Below are 11,733 nucleotides of genomic sequence, written 5' to 3'. Positions count from 1 at the left end.
TTTGTTTTTGCATAGTACAAAATTCCAATTAAACTTATTTCAAAATGTTGTTCACTTGATTCTGTGTCCATACTTATAATAAATGATTACAGTGAAACAGCATTAAATGTAAATGTAACAGCATTTTTTTAAACTTGTAATTTCAAAATAAAAAGCTTATTGTTGATATTAACAGTAAAGAATTGTAATCAATAATATTTTTATACATTTTAAACATTAACACTCTGGGCTCTATCCTGGCTATCTGTGGACACTTATTCTTTTTTTTGACTACTGCACTGCAGTGGACCAAAACAATGACACGGGTTTGATCTTAAGGATCTAATAGTTATGTGTGTTGTGCATGACATTGCCACACAAATATGTATTTGCAAGATAGAGTAGAATAAATTATGACGCATGAAATATTACATAGGCTGCAGTGAATTTCTGTTGATACAGCCAATTGAGCTTTGAGTTTCCCAGTCAAACTTAGCTTTGAAGCACCTGCTAAAAACACTTTTACTCTTTTACATTTCATAACAAGACACCATAGCCAAAATATTAACAAAATATATATTATTAAAAAATTCAAAGCTGCACATACAGCAACAAACACCGTTAGTAAATGTGTCCTGGAGTTTATGCAGGTGCAGAAAGTGCTGCTGCTGTAAGTCAGCCTAACAGCTTACAGATCACTTATTTTTCTGGAAAGATGGTAGGAAGGGCATCACTGCTCATTTCTACAGTCTCCCAGATCTTGGAATACAATCCCTTTGTACCATGAAACCACTTCGCAGTACTAGGAGTCCACTAAAACCTATAAAGAGAGTGATCCTGGAAGAAATGGGGCACACACTAGTGACCTCAACAATTGCAAGACGGCCTTTTCCCCGATGCTCAGATGGGGAAAAAAAGGAAGTTTCATGAAAACATTAGGACTTTATCACCGTTTTACCAGAAAAGTTAATGGTAATATATAACCTAACTGGCTATAAAGAGTAAAACATTTAGATACAATTTTGATTTTGATGAAAAGGACTGGTGCTATTTTAAAGAGTCACGTCGGTAAAAGTAGATAAATGTTTTAAGAAATATACATTTTATAGCATTTTGTGAACATACACAAAAAGTGGCCATTTTTGGCAACAAACAAGCTGAGAGAGAGTTGTATATTTTTGGCTCTCCTTGAACAAAAATAATAGTGCATAATAATCAATGTTGATGTTAATCAATTAGATGTCCCAGACACTACTATTAATAATACAGCGGTGCCTCGTTTATCGCTGGTGTTACGTTCAAAAAATAACCCGCGGTAGGTGAAATCCATAGCCAACTTTATTTTTTACAATTATTACAGATGTTAAGACTGTAAAACCCCTCACTACATGCTTTATACACTTTTCTCAGACAGGAATGAACATTTTCACACTTTTCTCTTTGTTTAAACACTCTTAGAGTTCAAACCTTTGTAGAAACACAAGTCCAGTATTATGGAATGAAACCTAAAGGTGCATTTGAGGGTGCAAAACGTTTCGTCGGCATTGTTGTGTTTGTTTGGGAGAAAACTTCCAAACGTACAGTACAGCACTTCAGAGTTACACTGCTAGCGATCGAAGATTTATGTAAATTCGACAAGCTAAACGCATTCTGTACTGTACAGCGGGAGTCCCCAACCTTTTTTGCACCACAGACCACTTTAATGTCAGACAATATTTTCAGGGAACTACCTTTAAGGTGTCGCGGATAAATACAACAAAAGAATAAAAAAAAGAAACTGTGGTATTTTGTAAATATAATAATAAACGTGACTTGAGCTGTGCGCCAACAACAATGACAGTGACATCCTCCTCTCTGCTTCTTAACGCTCTCTGGTCGCTATGGTAACGCGTAAATAGTTCTTTCAAAATAAGACACACAACTACAACCATACATTTCACACCGGAGGATCAACCCTCGCGGAACGGTACCAAAGGACTCACGGACCGGGACCGGTCCGTGGGCCTATTAGGGACCGCTCCTGTACAGGAGACACTGGACTAGATTGATTGACAATGGTCTACAGCAATCAGAACGCACAACACGATGTACTGTAAAAATAATAATAAATCAGCGAAACAGCAAGTGTCACTTTTGGCCACGAACAATTTAGGGGATGGTGAATTTTTTTTGAACAAACCCAGAGTGTTAACCCCCCCCCCCCCACTTAAAACCATTTTATAGTAACAAAAACGCAATTTAGTTTTCGCTGTCAAAGTCGATTTAACCGAAGTTACGTGTTTACGGCTAGTGTGGAGGTCACGTGTTTCCGGTTACTGTGGAGGTCACGTGTTTCCGGTTACTGTGGAGCTCCACAGTGGACAGTGGCTGCAGCCAGGTGCTCTTGGTTTTAGTTTTCAGATTTATTTGTCATATGCAAGTTAGCACAGGGTCAACATTGCAATTAAATGTGTTTGACGAGCAGCAGTCACTCAGCAGCATGCACAGTAGGAGAAAATATATTAAAATAAAATAAAATAATAAAGAAAATAGAAAAATAGTGTCATGATTCGAGTTTTGAGGAGAAGACAAACGACTGCATGGTCTCAGTAGATGTCAGAATAGTGATTTTTATTATACATATGTACATATGGGGAAGATGAGCGTCACAAGCCTTTTAGAGCCGATCTCCCCCGAACAAGCATCTCACAAGGCTTTTATTACAATGATGACGTCAAGTCACATGATAAGTATCAGTCAGTTCTCAGAACTCAGGAAGTTCCCCTCACTCCACAAGTTCTCCTTATAAGGCCTCCAGATGTTTCCACTCAGCCCAGCACTCAGAGAAAACCAGTGTGTGTGGTGTGTATATCTATTCGTGTCTATTGTGAAAGTATATCTATCAGAAAACTGTCCTCAGACGACCCTCCTATTATTACTAAGTGTGTAGGTGAACGTGCGTGTGTGTTACATAAGTGCGTGCATGTAGTTACAGGCCGGCGTACGTGCAGAACTACACGCAGGCCTGGGCCCAACAGGACTAGTGGGTCTGTATGGTGTGACTGCACTAAAGTGCAACAACTTAAGTAGATAACAAGAATGATACAGAACCTCACTGAACAATCAGTGTGCATTAATATTTACTCAAAGTAACACAGATGTAATTAAAAGATTATTCTGTCAACCGATTTAACAATGGTAAATGATTAATCAATGATAACTGATTGTGAGAATACAAAATAAAATATCTCCTGGTCACATTAGCAAGGAGCAAAATATTAGAGAGACATGGTAAAAGAGAAAAGATGACTGAATATATATGTATCTATAAATATAAATATATGTACATTAGTGATTAAATAAGAAAATCTTGAAAAGAAATATGACGGGAGGGCAGATGGGATATTGCACAGGAATGAGCAGCAGAAAATTAAAGTATTGCACTTGTGACAATGCTTGTGATCTTTCCTTCCTTCCATCCTTCTTTCCTTTGTGACAAAGCTTGTGATCCTTCCTTCCATCCTTCTTTCCTTTGTGACAATGCTTGTGATCCTTCCTTCCATCCTTCTTTCCTTTGTGACAATGCATGTGATCCTTCCTTCGATCCTTCTTTCCTTTGTGACAATGCATGTGATCCTTCCTTCCATCCTTCTTTCCTTTGTGACAATGCATGTGATTCTTCCTTCCATCCTTCTTTCCTTTGTAACAATGCATGTGATCCTTCCCTCCTTCTTTCCTTTGTGACAAAGCTTGTGATCCTTCCTTCCATCCTTCTTTCCTTTGTGACAATGCTTGTGATCCTTCCTTCGATCCTTCTTTCCTTTGTGACAAAGCTTGTGATCCTTCCTTCCATCCTTCTTTCCTTTGTGACAATGCTTGTGATCCTTCCTTCCATCCTTCTTTCCTTTGTGACAATGCTTGTGATCTTTCCTTCCATCCTTCTTTCCTTTGTGACAATGCATGTGATCCTTCCTTCCATACTTCTTTCCTTTGTGACAATGCATGTGATCCTTCCTTCCATCCTTCTTTCCTTTGTGACAAAGCTTGTGATCCTTCCTTCCATCCTTCTTTCCTTTGTGACAATGCTTGTGATCTTTCCTTCCATCCTTCTTTCCTTTGTTTAGTTTTAGTTTTCAGATTTATTTGTCATATGCAAGTTAGCACAGGGTCAACATTGCAATTAAATGTGTTTGACGAGCAGCAGTCACTCAGCAGCATGCACAGTAGGAGAAAATATATTAAAATAAAATAAAATAATAAAGAAATTAGAAAAATAGCAAGGAGCAAAATATTAGAGAGACATGGTAAAAGAGAAAAGATGACTGAATATATATGTATCTATAAATATAAATATATGTACATTAGTGATTAAATAAGAAAATCTTGAAAAGAAATATGACGGGAGGGCAGATGGGATATTGCACAGGAATGAGCAGCAGAAAATTAAAGTATTGCACTTGTGACAAAGCTTGTGATCTTTCCTTCCTTCCATCCTTCTTTCCTTTGTGACAAAGCTTGTGATCCTTCCTTCCTTCCTTCCATCCTTCTTTCCTTTGTGACAAAGCTTCTGATCCTTCCTTCCTTCCTTCCATCCTTCTTTCCTTTGTGACATTGCATGTGATCCTTCCTTCCATCCTTCTTTCCTTTGTGACAAAGCTTGTGATCCTTCCTTCCATCCTTCTTTCCTTTGTGACAATGCATGTGATCCTTCCTTCCATCCTTCTTTCCTTTGTGACAATGCATGTGATTCTTCCTTCCATCCTTCTTTCCTTTGTGACATTGCATGTCATCCTGCCTTCCATCGTTCTTTCCTTTGTGACAATGCATGTGATCCTTCCTTCCATCCTTCTTTCCTTTGTGACAATGCATGTGATTCTTCCTTCCATCCTTCTTTCCTTTGTGACATTGCATGTCATCCTGCCTTCCATCGTTCTTTCCTTTGTGACAATGCATGTGATCCTTCCTTCCATCCTTCTTTCCTTTGTGACAATGCATGTGATCCTTCCATCCATCCTTCTTTCCTTTGTGACAAAGCTTGTGATCTTTCCTCCCATCCTTCTTTCCTTTGTGACAAAGCTTGTGATTCTTCCTTCCATCCTTCTTTCCTTTGTGACAAAGCTTGTGATCTTTCCTTCCATCCTTCTTTCCTTAGTTTAGTTTCAGTTTTCAGATTTATTTGTCATATGCAACTTAGCACAGGGTCAACATTGCAATTAAATGTGTTTGACGAGCAGCAGTCACTCAGCAGCATGCACAGTAGGAGAAAATATATTAAAATAAAATAAAACAATAAAGAAAATAGAAAAATAGTAAGGAGCAAAATATTAGAGAGACATGGTAAAAGAGAAAAGATAACTGAATATATATGTATCTATAAATATAAATATATGTACATTAGTGATTAAATAAGAAAATCTTGAAAAGACATATGACGGGAGGGCAGATGGGATATTGCACAGGAATGAGCAGCAGAAAATTAAAGTATTGCACTTGTGACAAAGCTTGTGATCTTTCCTTCCTTCCATCCTTCTTTCCTTTGTGACAAAGCTTGTGATCCTTCCTTCGATCCTTCTTTCCTTTGTGACAAAGCTTGTGATCCTTCCTTCCATCCTTCTTTCCTTTGTGACAATGCATGTGATCCTTCCTTCGATCCTTCTTTCCTTTGTGACAATGCATGTCATCCTTCCTTCCATCCTTCTTTCCTTTGTGACAATGCATGTGATCCTTCCTTCCATCCTTCTTTCCTTTGTGACAAAGCTTGTGATCCTTCCTTCCATCCTTCTTTCCTTTGTGACAAAGCTTGTGATCCATCCTTCCATCCTTCTTTCCTTTGTGACAATGCATGTAATCCTTCCTTCCATCCTTCTTTCCTTTGTGACAATGCTTGTGATCCTTCCTTCCATCCTTCTTTCCTTTGTAACAATGCATGTGATCCTTCCTTCCATCCTTCTTTCCTTTGTGACAATGCATGTGATCCTTCCTTCCATCCTTCTTTCCTTTGTGACAATGCATGTGATCCTTCCTTCCACCCTTCTTTCCTTTGTGACAATGCATGTGATCCTTCCTTCCATCCTTCTTTCCTTTGTGACAAAGCTTGTGATCCTTCCTTCCATCCTTCTTTCCTTAGTTTAGTTTTAGTTTTCAGATTTATTTGTCATATGCAAGTTAGCACAGGGTCAACATTGCAATTAAATGTGTTTGACGAGCAGCAGTCACTCAGCAGCATGCACAGTAGGAGAAAATATATTAAAATAAAATAAGATAATAAAGAAAATAGAAAAATAGCAAGGAGCAAAATATTAGAGAGACATGGTAAAAGAGAAAAGATGACTGAATATATATGTATTTATAAATATAAATATATGTACATTAGTGATTAAATAAGAAAATCTTGAAAAGAAATATGACGGGAGGGCAGATGGGATATTGCACAGGAATGAGCAGCAGAAAATTAAAGTATTGCACTTGTGACAAAGCTTGTGATCTTTGCTTCCTTCCATCCTTCTTTCCTTTGTGACAAAGCTTGTGATCCTTACTTCCTTCCTTCCATCCTTCTTTCCTTTGTGACAAAGCTTGTGATCCTTCCTTCCATCCTTCTTTCCTTTGTGACAAAGCTTGTGATCCTTCCTTCCTTCCTTCCATCCTTCTTTCCTTTGTGACAAAGCTTGTGATCCTTCCTTCCTTCCTTCCATCCTTCTTTCCTTTGTGACATTGCATGTGATCCTTCCTTCCATCCTTCTTTCCTTTGTGACAAAGCTTGTGATCCTTCCTTCCTTCCTTCCATCCTTCTTTCCTTTGTGACATTGCATGTGATCCTTCCTTCCATCCTTCTTTCCTTTGTGACAAAGCTTGTGATCCTTCCTTCCTTCCTTCCATCCTTCTTTCCTTTGTGACATTGCATGTGATCCTTCCTTCCATCCTTCTTTCCTTTGTGACAAAGCTTGTGATCCTTCCTTCCATCCTTCTTTCCTTTGTGACAAAGCTTGTGATCCATCCTTCCATCCTTCTTTCCTTTGTGACAATGCATGTGATCCTTCCTTCCATCCTTCTTTCCTTTGTGACAATGCATGTGATTCTTCCTTCCATCCTTCTTTCCTTTGTGACATTGCATGTCATCCATCCTTCCATCCTTCTTTCCTTTGTGACAATGCATGTGATCCTTCCTTCCATCCTTCTTTCCTTTGTGACAATGCATGTGATTCTTCCTTCCATCCTTCTTTCCTTTGTGACAAAGCTTGTGATCCATCCTTCCATCCTTCTTTCCTTTGTGACAATGCATGTCATCCTGCCTTCCATCCTTCTTTCCTTTGTGACAATGCATGTGATCCTTCCTTCCATCCTTCTTTCCTTTGTGACATTGCATGTCATCCTGCCTTACATCGTTCTTTCCTTTGTGACAATGCAAGTGATCCTTCCTTCCATCCTTCTTTCCTTTGTGACAATGCTTGTGATCCTTCCTTCCATCCTTCTTTCCTTTGTGACAATGCATGTGATCCTTCCTTCCATCCTTCTTTCCTTTGTGACAATGCATGTGATTCTTCCTTCCATCCTTCTTTCCTTTGTGACATTGCATGTCATCCTGCCTTCCATCATTCTTTCCTTTGTGACAATGCATGTGATCCTTCCTTCCATCCTTCTTTCCTTTGTGACAATGCTTGTGATCCTTCCTTCCATCCTTCTTTCCTTTGTGACAATGCATGTGATTCTTCCTTCCATCCTTCTTTCCTTTGTGACATTGCATGTCATCCTGCCTTCCATCGTTCTTTCCTTTGTGACAATGCATGTGATCCTTCCTTCCATCCTTCTTTCCTTTGTGACAATGCATGTGATTCTTCCTTCCATCCTTCTTTCCTTTGTGACATTGCATGTCATCCTGCCTTCCATCGTTCTTTCCTTTGTGACAATGCATGTGATCCTTCCTTCCATCCTTCTTTCCTTTGTGACAATGCATGTGATTCTTCCTTCCATCCTTCTTTCCTTTGTGACAATGCTTGTGATCCTTCCTTCCTTCCATCCTTCTTTCCTTTGTGACAATGCATGTGATCCTTCCATCCATCCTTCTTTCCTTTGTGACAAAGCTTGTGATCTTTCCTCCCATCCTTCTTTCCTTTGTGACAAAGCTTGTGATCCTTCCTTCCATCCTTCTTTCCTTTGTGACAAAGCTTGTGATCTTTCCTTCCATCCTTCTTTCCTTAGTTTAGTTTCAGTTTTCAGATTTATTTGTCATATGTAAGTTAGCACAGGGTCAACATTGCAATTAAATGTGTTTGACGAGCAGCAGTCACTCAGCAGCATGCACAGTAGGAGAAAATATATTAAAATAAAATAAGATAATAAAGAAAATAGAAAAATAGCAAGGAGCAAAATATTAGAGAGACATGGTAAAAGAGAAAAGATGACTGAATATATATGTATTTATAAATATAAATATATGTACATTAGTGATTAAATAAGAAAATCTTGAAAAGAAATATGACGGGAGGGCAGATGGGATATTGCACAGGAATGAGCAGCAGAAAATTAAAGTATTGCACTTGTGACAAAGCTTGTGATCTTTGCTTCCTTCCATCCTTCTTTCCTTTGTGACAAAGCTTGTGATCCTTACTTCCTTCCTTCCATCCTTCTTTCCTTTGTGACAAAGCTTGTGATCCTTCCTTCCATCCTTCTTTCCTTTGTGACAAAGCTTGTGATCCTTCCTTCCTTCCTTCCATCCTTCTTTCCTTTGTGACAAAGCTTGTGATCCTTCCTTCCTTCCTTCCATCCTTCTTTCCTTTGTGACATTGCATGTGATCCTTCCTTCCATCCTTCTTTCCTTTGTGACAAAGCTTGTGATCCTTCCTTCCTTCCTTCCATCCTTCTTTCCTTTGTGACATTGCATGTGATCCTTCCTTCCATCCTTCTTTCCTTTGTGACAAAGCTTGTGATCCTTCCTTCCTTCCTTCCATCCTTCTTTCCTTTGTGACATTGCATGTGATCCTTCCTTCCATCCTTCTTTCCTTTGTGACAAAGCTTGTGATCCTTCCTTCCATCCTTCTTTCCTTTGTGACAAAGCTTGTGATCCATCCTTCCATCCTTCTTTCCTTTGTGACAATGCATGTGATCCTTCCTTCCATCCTTCTTTCCTTTGTGACAATGCATGTGATTCTTCCTTCCATCCTTCTTTCCTTTGTGACATTGCATGTCATCCATCCTTCCATCCTTCTTTCCTTTGTGACAATGCATGTGATCCTTCCTTCCATCCTTCTTTCCTTTGTGACAATGCATGTGATTCTTCCTTCCATCCTTCTTTCCTTTGTGACAATGCTTGTGATCCTTCCTTCCATCCTTCTTTCCTTTGTGACAATGCTTGTGATCCTTCCTTCCATCCTTCTTTCCTTTGTGACAAAGCTTGTGATCCATCCTTCCATCCTTCTTTCCTTTGTGACAATGCATGTGATCCTTCCTTCCATCCTTCTTTCCTTTGTGACAAAGCTTGTGATCCTTCCTTCCATCCTTCTTTCCTTTGTGACAATGCATGTGATCCTTCCTTCCATCCTTCTTTCCTTTGTGACAATGCTTGTGATCCTTCCTTCCATCCTTCTTTCCTTTGTGAGAATGCATGTGATCCTTCCTTCCATCCTTCTTTCCTTTGTGACAATGCATGTGATTCTTCCTTCCATCCTTCTTTCCTTTGTGACATTGCATGTCATCCTGCCTTCCATCGTTCTTTCCTTTGTGACAATGCATGTGATCCTTCCTTCCATCCTTCTTTCCTTTGTGACAATGCATGTGATCCTTCCTTCCATCCTTCTTTCCTTTGTGACAATGCATGTGATTCTTCCTTCCATCCTTCTTTCCTTTGTGACATTGCATGTCATCCTGCCTTCCATCGTTCTTTCCTTTGTGACAATGCATGTGATCCTTCCTTCCATCCTTCTTTCCTTTGTGACAATGCTTGTGATCCTTCCTTCCATCCTTCTTTCCTTTGTGACAATGCTTGTGATCCTTCCTTCCATCCTTCTTTCCTTTGTTTAGTTTTAGTGAGAAGGGTCTGGCTGCAGCCACTGTGGAGCTCCACAGTAGCCGGAAGCACGTGACCTCCACAGTAGCCGGAAGCACGTGACCTCCACAGTAGCCGTAAACACGCATGGATACCGTGGAAGTCTTGCAAGTTGATCGCAAAGGTTAGTTAAGTCTTTCTTATATAAATTTGCCGTTAGTGATTTCATAATTCTAGGAATCGTCTAGTTTTCTTACAATGATCATGTTGCCACTTTTTTTGCGTTACAACAACATTCCTCCTTATTTTAATGTTTTTTCATCGTGCTCCATGGCAGAGAAACACACAGATATGCTTTTTCCTGGCCCTGGTTTTAGTAAGAGAGCTGGATTAACGGCTTCTGTGGGCGAGAAGAAGCAAAAACCACATTTTGCATTAGAGTATGATTTATTGTTGGCGTCAGAGATGCAAAATAACGAATACTTCAATACTGTACTTAAGTAGAATTTTCTGGTATCTTTACTTTACTGCTGTACTTTTTTGTGCCTACTGTATACTTCTTTATACTTCTACTTCTCACATTTTAGCACGCGTATCTGTACTTTGTAATCCGTACATTTGTAAATCAGCACGCGTGCTTTGGACGCAAGATTACTTCAAAATTTTGTACATAAATTATATTTTAGACCCTGTACTTCTTACTTCGACTTGACTAAAAAGTCGAGCCAGTGCTTTCTAAACAGAGGTATCTAAACTGTAGTAAGGAACGTGTGTACTTGTGACACCTTTGGTTAGCGTCAACACTGCAAATTTCGTCACAAACAGATTTATATATTTATCAATACTTCTATTCGTCATTCTTTTCTGTACAGCTTTTTTATTGCCCAGATTTTAGTTAGCCTCTGTTCAATTGACTGTTATATGTCAATAGAAACATATCTCACAGATTAAAGTGTCTTTTAAAATATTTGGGGGGTTTTTTTCAAGAATTTTCTTCCCAAATCTATTACATGCCAAGTGTAAATTGTTATTTCTGCTAAAACCTTAACTTAAATGTGTATATGGTGTTTATCTGTTTCTCTCTGTGTTTTAGATGCACACATCAATCTGGAATTCAGGCTTAAAGCCAGAATTGCAGGAATGCAACACGTGTTGCAGAGGACTCTTTCACTGCCCTCTGTGCCCCACTTTCAGCCCTACTGTCAGGGCAAAGATTGAGGAGCATCTAAGTGTGCATATAAAAAATGCTTTGCCTTTAAAAGGTATGTTTGTATTAAATATACTTTATAGTTATAAATATGCACTTTTTTAAGCACTTCTGCAGTATCTTTGTTGACTTAAAAGTTGCTGTTGATATTGTACAGTTCAGTGCATTCATCTGCAACAAAAATAGTGTTTTTATAAAATATATTTTTATTTACTTTTCACCACTTTTCTTGACATAACTTTTGTGATCCATACCATTTTGCTTTCATTATTGAGGTTGGCTTGGATGTTTTTGTTAACATGTACAATCTGATTGTTAGACAAATTGATTGCATTCTATACAACTACATTTAAATTACATCTGTTTGTTTGTTTGTTTTTTTCTCTTACAGATAAAATGATATGCCGGTGCAGGCAGCCTTGTAGGACAACAGGACACTTTCACTGCCCTGTCTGTAAGATTACAATCATACGGCGTGGGGATATGGCAAGGCATTTATTGTCTTGTCAGCATTCTTCAATGCCAAGTCAGCCACCATTATCAGGACTGCTCCCCGCTGAACTCTTCGAGGAGACCCGTCTCCCCCCCC

Source organism: Rhamphochromis longiceps, linkage group LG4 (assembly GCF_057381845.1).
Source record: "Rhamphochromis longiceps isolate RC_006_pf linkage group LG4, R_longiceps_female_GT1.1, whole genome shotgun sequence".
In the NCBI taxonomy this organism is placed as follows: Eukaryota; Metazoa; Chordata; class Actinopteri; order Cichliformes; family Cichlidae; genus Rhamphochromis; species Rhamphochromis longiceps.
This window is presented reverse-complemented; position numbering follows the sequence as displayed.